The following is a 14,830-nucleotide window of genomic DNA, read 5'->3' as shown; positions in this document are numbered from 1 at the left end:
TGGTGAACTTGAGGGCAGGGAAGGTGGACATAGAGAGAGAAGAGCCCCAAACAAATCTTATGCCTTTCACAGTAAAATAAAACCTATGGTGACAAAAATCATCTCCTAAAAATTGGTACTGGGGCAAGGCTGGGCCACAAGAAATTGTAATTGGGGAAGATGGGTTACCTTTACGTCACAAGTGGGGGAAAGTGACAAAGGGGTTGAGTTAGGAGAGGGAAAGGTTGTGTGTCATGGGTGGTAGAAATTTAAGTCGTGGGATTAATGAGAACAAACTGGTCCACAAACCGTGAGTCCAGAGAGGTGCTGCCAAGCAGAGGACAGTGACTGAGGGTGTGCATAATGACAGGGAAGGCTCCTGGATAGAGAAGGGCCACAGTGCTGGGCATGAGCCCAGGCAGGCTGGAGAGTTTGTCCTCTGCCCCCTTCTTGAAGGTGTCATGCTCTCTCACTGTATTAGTCCGTTTTCATGCTGCTGATAAAGACATACCCAAGACTGGGTAATTTATAAAGGAAAAGAGGTTTAATGGATTCACAGTTCCAAGTGGCTGGGGAGGCTTCACAATTATGATGGAAGGCAAAAGGCACATCTTACCTGGCAGCCGGCAAAGACAGAACGAGAGCCAAGCAAAAGGAGTTTCCCCTTATAAAACCAGCAGATCTCGTAAGACATTCACCACCACGAGAACTGCCCCCATGATTCAAGTATGTCCCACCTGCCCTCTCCCACAACATGTGGGAATTATGGGAGCTACAATTCAAGATGAGATTTTGGTGGGGACACAGCCAAACCATGTCACTCACATTCCTTGTATTTGCACACAGGTTCTCTCTCCCTGACATGCACCTACCTATGCCACCACCAGGTCAGTGCTCACTCGCCCTTTGAGATCTCCATTCTGCATGTGCTGGAGTGCCCCAGGTCCTAAGAAGACACCTCTTTCTACACCCTCTCTCTGGTTGATCACGTATAGCCTCATGACTTTTCATACCATTTGCATATATTGAGTTTGCAAATGTGAGAAGATGACTCCAAGTTGTACCTGTAGTTGACATTTTCCAGGAACTCCAGCCTCTACCTAGATGTCTAATGAGTATCTCAAACTTAACATATCCCTAAACCAAATCAAACTCTCCCTCATGCCATACATCAAACTCCAATTTGAGTAGCTCTGCTGTTCAGAAAACATTACAAAGTCAACTCACCTCACACCGTTCCAGCAGTGCCTCTGTAGTCTGGTACCCCAAGGGCCCCTGTGTCGGTCCGCACTCTCCACATCTCCGAGGCTTAGGACGACAGCCATCTCATTCTCACTCCCACGTCTGTCATGGCTGTGTGCCGCGGTGGCAGCCCTGCTCCGTAGGCTTTCCCATTCTAGGACCTGGACTGGAGGGGACCCCCTGTTGGAAATGCCTGTTCTCAGAGCAGAGGGAAAAAAGCAAGAGCCAACCAGGCAATGGCCCTCAAAAGTTCTGCTCAGATGTGGCCTTTGCTCATGTCCCTTGAGGCAAAGCAAGTCACATGGCCAAATGCGCAGTCAGTAGGGTTGGAGGGGTACACTCTGTCCCTGGGAGAGGCAGGCAAGGCCCATGGTAAAGGCAGAGGATGCAGAATCCTGTGACGGTCAAGGAGCAGCTCAATCTCCCATCAGTCCTATCTCGTCCCCCTACTTCTACTCTCTCCTCCCTCGCCAATTCCATTCTCTACACATCAACTAGAATAATTAAATACATGATTTAAAAACTTCATCTGACCATATCACTCTTCCCTCAGACCCTCCAATGGTTTCAATGGTTTCCCTCAGACCCTCCAATGGTAAGAGAAAAAGTTCTAATCCTCCTAGTGGCCAACAACACCCTGCAGAACCTGACTGCACGCCAGCCTCTGACGGGTTCTGAGACTCTGTGGCCTCCATGTCCTACCTCATCCACTCCACTCCCAGTACACTGACTGCCCTGCAGACCCGCAAAATCCACTCCTGTCCCAGCACCTTTGCACTTGCTGCTTTCCCTGTCTGGATACTCCACAGCTCACTCCCTCGCCCATCACCACCTCAGCCCCACCCTGCTGAGAACTGCAACCCCACCTGGCCCCCAATGTATCTCCTGCTTCCTCATTTCCTCCATGGCACCCATCCCACCACCACCTTCCCGTGCTTGCAGGTTCACTGCCTCACCAGAAGGAGAGTTCGTCTACAGGTCTGGTGGGGCAGCACTCAGTCTTGATTACATCTGCACCCTCAGAGCTCAGAGCAGGTCTTGCCGCACATCCCTCCCTTGGGTCTTCACTCTCCCATCCCCATGTGATTTGGGTTTCTCCAGGTCTTTGGATATCCCTTCAGGCTGATTTCCAGTACACAATTCTCCTCTCACATTATGGTCCCCATCCATCACCTGTGGCTGTTGGCAGTGGCAGAAGGAAAGTGTGGATGGCACTGGAGTCCTCAGGGTAGCAAAGCCAGGGCAGAGAACAGCTCGAAGTGAGTTGTGGCTCAGCTCACAAAGGTTCTACAGGCCAGAGGCCTCTGCCAATGCCCTCCACACAAGAAGAGCAAACAGGGCAGCCTCAGGGGTATGCAAGAAGCAGGGACCTGGCTCTGCTACTCCCAGTACCAGGACCATCCCCTCAAAACAGAGCACAGAGAAATTCCCCTGGGAGGACGTGGGCTGCGTAGATGCTGGCTGGACCCAGGCTCTGCTCAGGCCACAGCAATTTCTGTCCCCCTGCCGAGCACCGGGTGTGATCCACTTCTGAGAGGGCCATGGGAAGACAGTGGAGATGTGTCCCGGCCCTTGCTTTATTCTCTTTCTTAACCCTTTTTACATTCAATTTTTGAATGAATGACATGTTCTCATAATTCAAAAATTTGAAAATATGATATATTATCTCTTGCCTTCCCAGACCCCCTATAATGACTACTAGACCATTCTTTGTGTATCTTTTTAGAGTTTTTTAAATGTATATCCAAGAAAACATGAATATAAACTGCCTTTATTCACATTTTATGTAATATAGAACGTGCACACTACCATTATGTCTTGCTTTTTCCACTTAATGCTATACGTTGGAGAATTTCCACATCTGTTCATAGAAAGCTTCCTGATTCATTTTTCAGAGCTGCATAGTATTCCATTGCTTGAATGAACTACATTTTATTTAATTTTCCCCCCATTTATGGACTTCCTGGTTGGCTCCAATCTTTTTATTATACAAATGATACTGCAACAAGGAACCATGGGCATATATAAGAGAATTAGCAGAAGCCATGAGTGGTCCATTGGTTCATATTTAAAGGGAACAGTTAAAAAAATTTACTTACAAGTGATTTCCACCCTAAATGCATGTAAATCCTCCTCAGAGCTTCTAAAATCTACAGATGCTCAGACACACCTGAGATAGGGCCCAGGGATTGGTCCTTTTCAAAAGCTCTTCAGGGCATCTAATGCATGGCCGGGGCCAGGCACTGAGAGTGTGAGGAGGAACTGAATTTTAGGAGGAGAGGTGAGGCTGGAGAGAGAGGAAGGGGTTGGGGCTGCCTCTGCTGTGAGGCACTTTCGAAAGATAAGTGGGCAAAGAGTTTCTTTTTTAGTAAATTTAGCTGTGATGTGACAGGGCGCTTTCTCCCCACCTCACTTCAAGTGGCAATTAATCAAGGCCTGCATTACTTGGTAAGGGGTGTGGACCTACTCTGAGGTCTTTCAGCTGTATAACTCTGTGGGACAGGCCTAAAGGGGCACCCATATTTATTTCCTCAGGTAAACACATGTTGTTAACTTATGGGGTCTCCACACAGGTGTGTGAGGCCTATGCTGTTAGAAGCTTTATTCTGTAGATGGAGATGCCAGGGCACAGAGGGTTTAAGTAGCCTGCCTAGGGTCACACAGCTCAGCAGTGCAAGATTGACATGCAGGCCTAAAAGGTGAGGTTTCCTGCCAGCTGATGTCCTTCCCTGTGACTATCAGGACCTGCAGACTTTGGGCACTTTGTAAGTGTCGTTTGTCTGTTGCCTTCATCTTTCTAAATCCTTTTCTATCCCTGGCCCCCTGGAACTTCCTTCACATCAGCTTTCCCGAGGGTAAACCATGTCTAGGGTGAAGTGTTTTCATGGCATCCTTTTCTTTTTCTGGGAAAGGTGCAGGGAGCACTTCAGGATGCACCGTCAAAACCCTCCCCCCGCCGCCATTCCACCAACCCCCACCAGGAAGGCCTCAGAAGCCTGGTGTGCAGCAGCCCCTGCTAGGAACACGGGAGGGTGCGACCCGAACCAGCGCCTCCCAGATAAGGGCCTGGCAGGCAGGGACTGGGCGAGTAACCATCCTACCTCATATAGAGGCATCCTGGGGGCTTCCATTATTCGCTCTCCTGGGAACGCCCAGGGCTGCAGCCTTATCTGCTGCTGGCACAAGAGGCATCTTTTCTTATTGAATCGGGAACAGGATCTTGATAAGGCAGCCTTGGCCATCAGGGATCATCAGTTTTAACGTTCCTTTCTCACTCTGGAATAGAGCAAGATTTGTGGAGCCTGTGTGCTATGAGCAGGCAGGGAGGCTCAGCTTCCCCAACCCACCCAGGAGCCTGGAGAGAGGTCTCAAGACTGAGCCTGTGGGTGCACCCTTCCCTTGTTGAATATCACTGTATGTATGTGTGTGTGTGTGTGACCATGTGTCTGCCTGTCCGTGTGTGTGTGTATCTCTGGTGTGAGTCCCTGTGTGTAAATGTTTCTATGTGCATCTCTGTGTATGTGTTTGTGGCCCTGTGTCTGCCTGTCCATGTGTGTCTGTGTATGTATCTCTGGTGTGTGTCCCTGTGTGTATATGTTTCTGTGTGTATCTCTGTGTATGTGTTTGTGGCCCTGTGTCTGCCTGTCCATGTGTGTCTGTGTATGTATCTCTGGTGTGTGTCCCTGTGTGTATATGTTTCTGTGTGTATCTCTGTGTATGTGTTTGTGGCCATGTGTCTGCCTGTCCGTGTGTGTGTGTGTGTGTGTGTATCTCTGGTGTGTGTCCCTGTGTGTCTATGTTTCTATGTGCATCTCTGTGTATATGCTATTGTGTGTTTTGTGGGTTGCAGTCTCAGAGCTCTAATTCCTTTGAAACAGCCTTTCAATCCCTTTAGGTGGGGAAAAGTTTGGAGTTGTTAACCCCTTTTTACCGGAGAAGGTCCACTAAAGAAGAACCAATGTCAGAAGCTTTTCTAAAAAGACACCCTGAGCCCAAAGAGTTCATGGCTCCAGAGGAACTCCCGCCCGGGAGGAGATGGGCACGAATCCCACGGCCCACGAGGTGGCGCTAGAGCCTCACGCACCTGCCCCTGCGGAGGGAGCACGGAGTCCGCACTCATTACCTCTCTGGTATTTTACTGCCAAGGCTGCGTTTATCACTCTAGAGTAACTCAGAGGCCAATTGTGGCACCACACGGAACTCCCCAAGGGCCATAGCCTCGTTTTATGGACGCTGAGACTCAAGACCTGCTAGGGTCTGGGCAAAGGGGGCTCAGTACATTGGTTGCGATGACCAAAAATAAGCAGAACCGTGATCACTTTGATGACAATATATTCTAGAGTTTCTTTAAAAGTATTTTTAATATGGTTTTGCTTTCCACAAGTTGGGTGCAGTACAATTGAAGAAGGGGATTCTGAGGCCTTTCATCTGTCAGAGTTAGCGTAGGGCTGGCTGTGGAGCTGGAAGTGGGGCATCTGTCACAGAACCCCCTGAAAACTGTTGAGACTTGGGAAGAAGATTGGCTGGAGCCTGTGTCCCCAGGTCCAGGCCTAAGGAGGAGAGGACTTCAGAACTGACCACCTTCAAGTCTCCTGCTGGCAGGAGCTTCCATGTCTCTCTCGGGGACCCAGTGTCCCCACAGGCTGGCCTGGCACAGGCCTCATGGCTGTGGGCTGGTGCTGGCACCCACTCCTGCCTGCCTCGCTCCTGCTTTTCACCTGTCCCCATGCCCATGAAAGGGTCAGCATCCACAGCTGCAGCCACCAAGCCCAACCTCTGGGACAAAGACGTGTCTTGGTTTTGGCCTTTGGGGCTGGGCAGCCCAGGTGTTGTCACTCAGACTGTTCAAGGACCTCTAGGGCTCCCCTTTCCCACTGTGGCCAAGAAGACCTACATTTCAGGGCCCAGCACAGCAGACACTTTCACCTTCTAAGCCTCTCATAACCAGCTTCAGCCAAAATGACCCCTGTCCACCCCAGCCTCCTCTTCTGCATTTTCCAACTTGCCTGGCATCTCCAGGACCCGGGAACCTTAGCACATCTCTACCTGCCTGCCTGCAACGTCCCCAAGATGCGGGACAGTGGCCCCTTGCCACCCCTTAAATTCTCTCTTGCCCCCAAGGCACCTGGGACAAACCTTGTTCTTAAGAAGAGTAGAACAAATATTCATAAAATGAATTAATGTCCAAGCTCTTTCTTTCCCTATAGAGTCCTTGCTTCTCTGCCTCTCTCCCTTCTTCTCTCTCTCTTTCTGTCTCTGTCTGTTTCTCTCACCCTCCATCCTTATCTAAAGCTGGCAGAAAAAGAGACTTTATTTAAACCCAGGGGCAGGAACTTGATAAGGCAGCTTTAACCATCAAGGATCATTACTTTTAATATTTCTCCCACACTCCGCAGTAGATCTGAGCCAAAAGATGGAGAAAGGATTCCCCTGCTCTGGAATATGGGAAGATTTGGGGAAGCCAGTGTGCAGAGGACAGGCTTCCACCACAAACCTGGACAGGGCCTGGAAAGATATCTCGGGACTAAATGTGTGGGTACACACTTCTCCTGTTAAATGCTTCTGGGTGAGTGTGTGTGTGTGTGTGTGTTTTGTTTGCTGCAATATCATATTGCAGTTCATATTGATGGGAGAAGTTTGCAGTTGGTCCCCCACTTAACTGGAGAGTGACCTCCAAAGAAGAGCCACTGTGAGAGACTTTGGAGCAGCAGATCTACAGATGGCCCTTGGGGTGTGGGAACACCACAGTCATTGAAACACAGAGCCTCCTGCAGACTGCACCGGCTGCGCCCTCCAGGGCCCAGGCTTGGTCCCTCTTCCCATGGTGCATGGGAATCTCTCCACACACAGGGCTGTGCTGCTCTACTGAGTCAGCGTAGAGTGCTTGATGGCACGAGGAGAGCGGGGCCGGCCAGCGTCATTGGATGAAGGCTTCAGTTGTGTTTCCACAAAACACAGACGTGTTCTCCTTTGTTGATCCTCAGTAAGGGCACACCAATGTGATTTCTGTTATTAATATATGCTCTTCAGTTATTCACAAAAGGTGATGTGTCCCAGCACTATTACCATCTGTGAAGGCTTGTTTTGCTTTCTATCTCTTCATCAGATATCCTCAAGTTCAAAGAAGCAGTTTATTATACATGTTTGGTCATTGATGCAACCACCGAAGACATCATTGCTTTCTAGTGAAGGGAAGCATCATTCCTTTTTAGTGAAAAATCATTAAATTTGGAGTCAGAGTCCCCACCGCTCTCACTAAGAACCTGTTTCCATGTGTTTGTGTGTGAGACACTCATTGATTACTTCATCTCCTTCTCAGATAGAGTTCAGAAAAGCACCTCAGATTTAATGAGGAAAATGCAGGCATATGAACTCCTAATGGAGTAAAGAGAAGATGAGAGACCATTGTGCTTCTCAGGTGACCAGAAACTCCTGTTATTTTAGTGTAATACTGTCAGCCTCCCATTTGTTCACTCCAAGATCATTTATTAAAGAAGATGGAGAAGGAAAGCAACTTGAGCTGAGCACTTTCAAGGGGGCGGGTGTTCGCTGCATGCAGGCTGGGGTCTGAGATGGATGGAGCTAGTCCCTGCCCCCTAGGAGCACAAAACTGAGTGCAGCAGCTCTAAAAATCAGGCCCCCAGACCACCTGCATCTGAATCACGGGGTTTGTGTGCTAACAATGTGCATTTGTGAGTGTGGCCTAGATTTATGCTGCCTTTACTGCCCATGCTACAGAAACACCGCCTGGTGGGTAACCCGGACAAGTCAAGTGAAATCCTAGCCCAGCGTCGTAAGTGGTGTGTAAGGGAACAGCCACGGAAAACCAAGATGATGGCAAACACTTGCTCATGATCCGTCGCAGGCCTGCACCGAGTGCTGCAGGTGTGATCTCCTGTAATGCTGCAACAACCATTCTAGGTGGTGTCTGCTGTCAGCCTCATTTTGTGGGTGGGGAAACTGAGGCACAGAGCGGTCAAGTAACTTTCCAAGGTCACACAGCTGGAAGGCTGAGGGGATGCTAAACACAGTGGTCTAGCTTCAGAGTCCAGGATCTTGAGTGCTAGGCTACCCGGCCTCTGCTAGGGTGTTAGAAGGAAGACCCTCTGTGTTAGAAGGATAACTAACCACTTAGAAAATTCAGTCTTTGAAGGTTTGGGTTGAGTTGTAGATTTACAAACTGGGACTGAAATTTGGAAATACTGGACCCGATGAAATTAGAGAGAAAGAATGGTTTGATTGGAAGACAGACAAACAAAGGTATGCAGGACCTTTATAAGGAAATAAGTAAGAATGTTTCCCTTGGAAGAAGCCCTGGGGTTCCAGTCTGAAACTACAGTTGAAAGAAGGAGAGGACCAACTGAACCTACCTGGGGCCCATGGATGCTTCTTCAGCCCAAGGAAACAATTTCATGCTCCTCCAAGAGATGGCGCTGGCGTTTCTGAAACCAGAATGGGCACCTCTCATTCCAAAGCTCCGCAGAAGTCTTTGGGCTCCTATTTTGTTTGTATGATTGCTTCAAACTTGGAAAACCTTTACCTCTGTTCCACCATAGTAGGGAAAATACACTCCTCTGCTGGTATTAGGTAGACCAGGCAACTGGCCATAATCAAAGCTTTTAAAGCTAAGTGTCTATAGATCTGTAGGCAGGAACTGAGAAAGAGAACTCATTCCGGTTGAGTATCCACCAGGTGAGGAGTTGCACAAACCCCTAATCTTCTCGACCATGATTCTGTTGAATAGGTTATTATTTTTTTAATCCTGAAATCAAGGCTCTGAGTGGTGAGACTGCTTGCCAAGCGACACGGCCCATGCATGCTGGAGCTGGGATGGAAACCCGGGCAGATCTGATGCCTCTGCCAACTCCGTTTCCACCACACCACTCTGCCTTAGAGGACTGTAAAGATGTCTGTGCCTATGAGACGAGCCATCAGTTATCATGTACTCTGAATATAATGCGCCCCCACACCAAAAAAGGGAAGTTGTTAAATTCCAGGTGCTAATTTGTTTTCTTAGTATTTGCTTTTCTCCTGAAGGTGGAAGCCAATCCGATTAATTGAGGGCTTCAATTAGTTGCGTGCAGGCTAGCTCTAGGGTTTCGTGTGCTTCCTGCTCCAAATTGCTGTGTGACGAATCACTCATAATCCACACAGCTTAATATCCCTTACAGGAACAGTCAGTGAGGACTTCCTTTTTAGGAAATGAAAGGCAAACAGAAAGGTCTTTTATTTCAAGGTTCTTGAATTTCCCACCCTCTGGTCCTACTTTACATCTTCAAAGCTTAAGTGTGAAACAAAGGAAAAGTAGAAGAAAAGATGTGTAACAGGAGGACCAGAGTTAAGAGACTCACAGAATCATTCTCTCTCCCTCCCTCTGTCCCTCTCTCATTCTCTTTCTTTCATTCCTCTCTCCTAACCTCCTGTTCTTCCTTCCTTTCTCTTTCTCCTTCCCTCCCTTCCTCCCTTCCTTCCTTCTTTCCTTTCCTTCCTTCCTTCCCTTTCTCTCTCTCTCCCCCTGTCCTTCCTTCTCCTTTCTCTTCCCTTCCTTTCCCTCCCTTCCCTTCTTTCTTTTCCCTCAGTATGGGGTGAGGAAGGATTAGTTACAGCCAGCAGAGGCTATGGAAGCCAAAGCGTCTCCGATTTATATATGCACATGCAATCACTCCAGGATCTGGAAAAGATACAGACTCTGAGTCGTGGGTCTGAGGTGAGCCTGAGCTTCAGCATTTCCAGCAAGCCTGGGACGTTCTGGGCAGCAAGCCCCATGGAGGTGTCAAGGAATACAGCGCCGTGCATCAGCCGAGCCTGGCCTTGCTCTGATGAGGCCCAACGGGGGCTGGTGACAGCAATGAGGAGGCCCGGCCCTTGCGAGCAGCCAGCAGCGCCAGGACCAGCTGTCCTGAAATCTGCAGGCTTGCATCTTGGCTCTTGGGGATCTTTTGAGCTCAACAGGCTCCCATGAAGTCCAGGGAAAGGGACTGAGGAGGTGGAGAGGGAGAGATGAAGACACGGAGGGCATCGTGTTGGGCGTCCCTGTGAATGGTGGAGGAGAGAGAGGTGATGGGATGTGCCCCTTTCAGGCTGGACCCACCCAGCCCCTCTGAGCTTCAGAATCCTCCAAACAGAGAATCAGAAAACACCCCAGATGTGAGATTAGGGTTTTCCAAAGTGTGGTGCAGCTACAAAGGCAGCCCAGTCTGAGTTTCCAGGGATGGGACCGCTTGCTATGCTGCCCAGGCAATTCTGACCCACAGCAAAGTTAGATAACCACATCACCACAGCCCTCTCCAGCCTTGAAGGCTTCTCCTTTCCAGTAAGCTGAACTCTCTTCCCTACAGATGTCTCAATAGGCTTGGGGGAGGGGCTGCTGTACCCAGTCCTTCTCTCTCTCCAGAGGAACTGGAGGCCACTTAAACCTGGTCCCATAGCTGCCAAGAGTGGGGCCAGGACAGAGTCCAGATGGGTGGCCTGCCCCCTCTGCACAGCCACCTCCTTCTCCTCTTGCCCTCGGCAATGCCCTGCTCAGCAACCTACTGCTTCCCTCTCAGGCATTTGCTCAAGTCTGTATCTCTTGCCTCCTATCCCAGTATTTCCAACCCACCTGTGTAATGCATTCCTCACCTGACAGCACACTGAACTTTCCGATCAGATCCCTGACTGCCTCTGCCTCCATGCACACATTTTCTTTGGTTCCCAGCTACTACAGAGAAAAGCCCCACTCGTTGCTTCCGAAGAAACTCGGCAATTTGTCAGTGGCTTATTTGCCACCACTCCGCTCTGCATTTCCCAAGCTTCAGCCATGGTGACCACCCCATTTTCCTCATTTCCAGCTTCCTCAGTTTGCTTATACTTGGAAACTCATCTTTCTAGAGCTCCTTAGCCCTCTGTTTCTCCCTGCCAAAATCTTTCCCATCCTTGTAGGCCCTGCATAAATACTCTTTTTCTCTAGTGACTTCTGTGAAGTAACCACTCCCTCCTTGGACTGCCTGTGACATTACAAATGCCACTGTGTAGCTGGAAAGCTCTTTACATCATTCAGAAGTGGGGTCTTATTCATCTTGAAATGCCCAGAGCCTAGCCCAGTGCTGGGCACTTTGCAGATGTGCAACACTTATTGACTGGCTGAGAGAGTGAATGAATTATTGAATGAATGACTGTGTACACATGGCCCACCCTAACAATTTGAGCTCCATGATCCCCAGGAATTTAGGATCTTCTACTGATTGATGAAGGCAATTAAGCAGAATTTTTGTGTCTTTAACCCAAAAGATATGAACAAATACGGTTTGCCCTCTGTTTATCTTTCCCTGAATAGATAGTTGGTAGCAGAAACGTGACATCATAAAGGGTAACCACAAAGATACACCAGAGAAAAACTGATTCTGTTGGTCAAACAACTAAAATTGTCTGTGTCTTAGAATTTGTGAATATTATTTATTGGATTTATTCAAAGATAATGGAAACTGTTTGTGCTCTTATACTATGAACTGTGATTCTAAAACCATTTTCAAAGTCAAGTCAAGTAGTTTAGATTTTGGTTGACTGACCTTATTAAAAGAGTATGAAAATAAATCTTTTGAGATTCACTAGGATAGACGTCAGAGAGACCTGAGATGCGTTAGTCTCTAGGGAGTGTGGGCAACAAATTAGATGAAGTAGGTTATCTTATTTCATCTTGGAGTCCAGCCAGGCTCCCGAAATAAGATCGTCCCCACCTTCCACTTAAGTAACTAAACACATGCTCCAGCCATGGAATTACCCAGATCACTGATGCAGTGATGTTTTCTTGGCTCCAGCCTTTTAGATCAGTTGTCCACTCTGCCCGCGTTCCCCAGGTAATTCGCAAACACTGTTCCTCTTTGCTTCCTGTAACTATAGCCAGAGACATGTGGAACAGTCAAGAGAGTCATTATTTCCATCAGTGTTCATGAGCAATTTTCTTACTTAAACCACATCGCTCCAACCCTCCCCTCAGAAAACAACCCAAACCAAGAATATGTTTTCTTAAGAAACCTCAGTCAAATATCTCGGCTAGTTTTCCATTTTCTTTTAGCCGATTCCAGGAAATGGGGGTGTAGGGGTGCCTTAGGAAGCCCCAACTTCTGAGATTCCAGACCGGACCCTCCCATCCCCATCCTGAGAAAGGTTAGCTAGGGGTCAGGTGTGTGTTTTGTTGCGTTTTCTGTTTCTCCTAGTACAAGCAAAAGGATAAGTTCAGGTTTTTCTGCTTTATTCTCTCAAGAAATGATTGCTTAAAAAAAAAAGATGGTCACACGTGAGGTTTTCCTTTCTTTTAGGTACAGATGGTGACAATTACTGGGACACTTAGCTACTTGTTTCTATGCAGTGCTGGAACCTCAGTGAATCTTAGCAAAGACCCTGCACTCTTTCCTGTGAGCAGCTGCTGCCAGGGACTAGAGAGAAATGAGGCGAGACCTGTCTGTTTCACAGAGTCTCCATTCCCCAGGAAATCCTTCCCCAAATCACTCATGATTGTGCTCCCCAAGGCTTCATAAACAAAGACATTTTCCCTACCAAGACCTGCAGTGTCTAGGAATCCCTCTTTCCTTCAAACCGTCAGACCTCTCCCACCCTCTCCCACCCTCAAGGTGAGAAGTCTCCAGTGTCCTGGGAAGCAACGAAATGTGTGACTCAGTTGCCTGCCTTGTAACCATCCCGTGAGGGGCCACAACCCATGGGACCTGCACCTTCTGAGGCAGGTTGACTTTCTGGAGGTCTCAGCAAAGAAAACGAAATGGAGGCAAGCCACAACTGCCACCTCTTTTGCCAGAGGAGACTCCAAGAATCACAGTAGGCCAGGTGATAGCCTTTCCCCCTTGGAACAAGCTTTAAGGAAAGATAAGGGCTTATTGCAAAAGGAGTCGCTTCATCCATCATCTGTGTAAAACAATTACCTTTCACTTTCTGAGACTCTCTTCAAACAAACTTCTTTCCTTATCCTCTAAACTGCTGTTCTCACTAAGCAAATGCCATAGACGAGCCTTCCTTTACAAGCAAGGGAGCAAATGACAACCATTCTTGTGGCTGAACAGTGGCAAAACATCTTCCAGATCATGAGCCAAGCCATCCTGTCTAGGAAGATGTGTAGAAACTGCCCTCATGGCTCATGACCGCTGTTCTGGCAAGAGAGGCCCCCGGCATCCGAAAAGCAAGAACAGGAGGTAACTGGAAGGGATTCCTCCAGTTCCAGAGACTCGAGCTGTGAAACAAACAACAATCCAAGAGTGTTCATGCGCTGGGATTTCCACTAGGGATAATAACTGCTACCATCGCTTGGCTACTGCCTGCCAGGCTCCGGGCTTTCTCTTAGGTATATCATCTCATTGCAGCCTCTCAAGAACCATATTTTACAGATAGAAAAACTGAGGTTTAGACAGATTAATAAATTGGGCAAAGACATAATCTCACAACTCATAAATCGTAGGGCTTGGAGTCGGGCTCAGAAATCTCTTCTCTTAACCAGCCCTCATGCTCAACTGCCCTCTCCTTGCATAGCAGGGACTGTCCTGCTTCCCATGATGATTTCGCATGAGGATGTGCTGGGCTGAGGAGGGGTGAGGACACTCTTGCTTCTGGAAGGGGACTTTAAGGGAGACGGTGGCTCCTTTCCTGTGTGCACAGGAGCCAGATTATATTAAACAGGTGACTGTTCCAGATGGATCGTAGTCAAACAGAAAGAGCCAGAATATTGTAGGAGGATAAAACCAGGTATCCTTGAAAGAATACAACACTACGAAATATGTCACTGGGACATCTCAAATCTCTGCAGGTCCCAGTGGACTCATGCTGTCCCCGACCTCCTGTCCGTCTTGATACTGCAACCCTGGTTTTCTTCTGGACCCCTATATCTCAGTGTCTCTCACTGCCACCCCATCACTCTCCCAAAAACCATCTCCCCACATCCCTGTGGCCAAAGTGTAACTGAGTTCTGACTTTTCTTTTGATCTCCTACATGCTTGAAAATCCATCCACTTCTTTCCAATTCCACTGCTGTCACTCAAATTTGGATTACTAAAATAGCTGTCCATCTGGTCTACCCACCATGTAGTATTGTTAGTTACGTGTATGGCTTTGCAGCCAGACAGCTTGGTTGGCATCATGTTTGTTTGTTCTCTGTGTATTTTCATGTCTTCATCTTTAAAATGGGGATCTTAATAGTACCTTTTTTTTTTGAAACGGACTCCCACTCTGTCACCCAGGCTGGAGCGCAATGGCACTATCTCGACTCACTGCAACCTCTGCCTCCCAGGTTCAAGTGATTCTCCTTCCTACGCCTCCTGAGTAGCTGGGATTACAGGCGCCAGCCACCATGCCTGGCTAATTTTTGTATTTTAGTAGAGACAGGGTTTCACCATATTGGCCAGGCTGGTCTTGAACTCCTGACCTCAGGCGATCCACCCACCTTGGCCTCCCAAAGTGCTGGGATTACAAGCGTGAGCCACTGCACCCGGCCAATAGTACCTATTTTATTGGGTGCCTGTGCTTCATTTAAACACTTAGAACTGTGTCAAGCACGTAGTAAATCAACCAATGCTCATGGTTGTTAATGCTACCCACTCTGACCTCCCTGCCATCCATCCTTCCCTCT

At 48.3% G+C, this 14,830-nt stretch overlaps 1 long non-coding RNA gene across 1 annotated transcript; it reads right to left on the bottom strand.

Annotated features, from left to right (window-relative positions):
• Positions 1-5,563: 5,563 nt before the first annotated feature.
• LOC134729741 (uncharacterized) lies at positions 5,564-9,350 on the bottom strand. The gene is made up of 2 exons (XR_010111124.1): positions 8,592-9,350; positions 5,564-7,403 (listed from the first exon to the last, which is right to left on the bottom strand). It is a non-coding gene; the product is annotated as an uncharacterized LOC134729741 (long non-coding RNA).
• Positions 9,351-14,830: the final 5,480 nt, after the last annotated feature.

The sequence above is a fragment of the Pan paniscus genome, chromosome 22, assembly GCF_029289425.2.
Source record: "Pan paniscus chromosome 22, NHGRI_mPanPan1-v2.0_pri, whole genome shotgun sequence".
Classification (NCBI taxonomy): Eukaryota; Metazoa; Chordata; class Mammalia; order Primates; family Hominidae; genus Pan; species Pan paniscus.
Note: the sequence above shows the minus strand (reverse complement) of the source record. Positions and strands in the feature narration are given on the sequence as shown.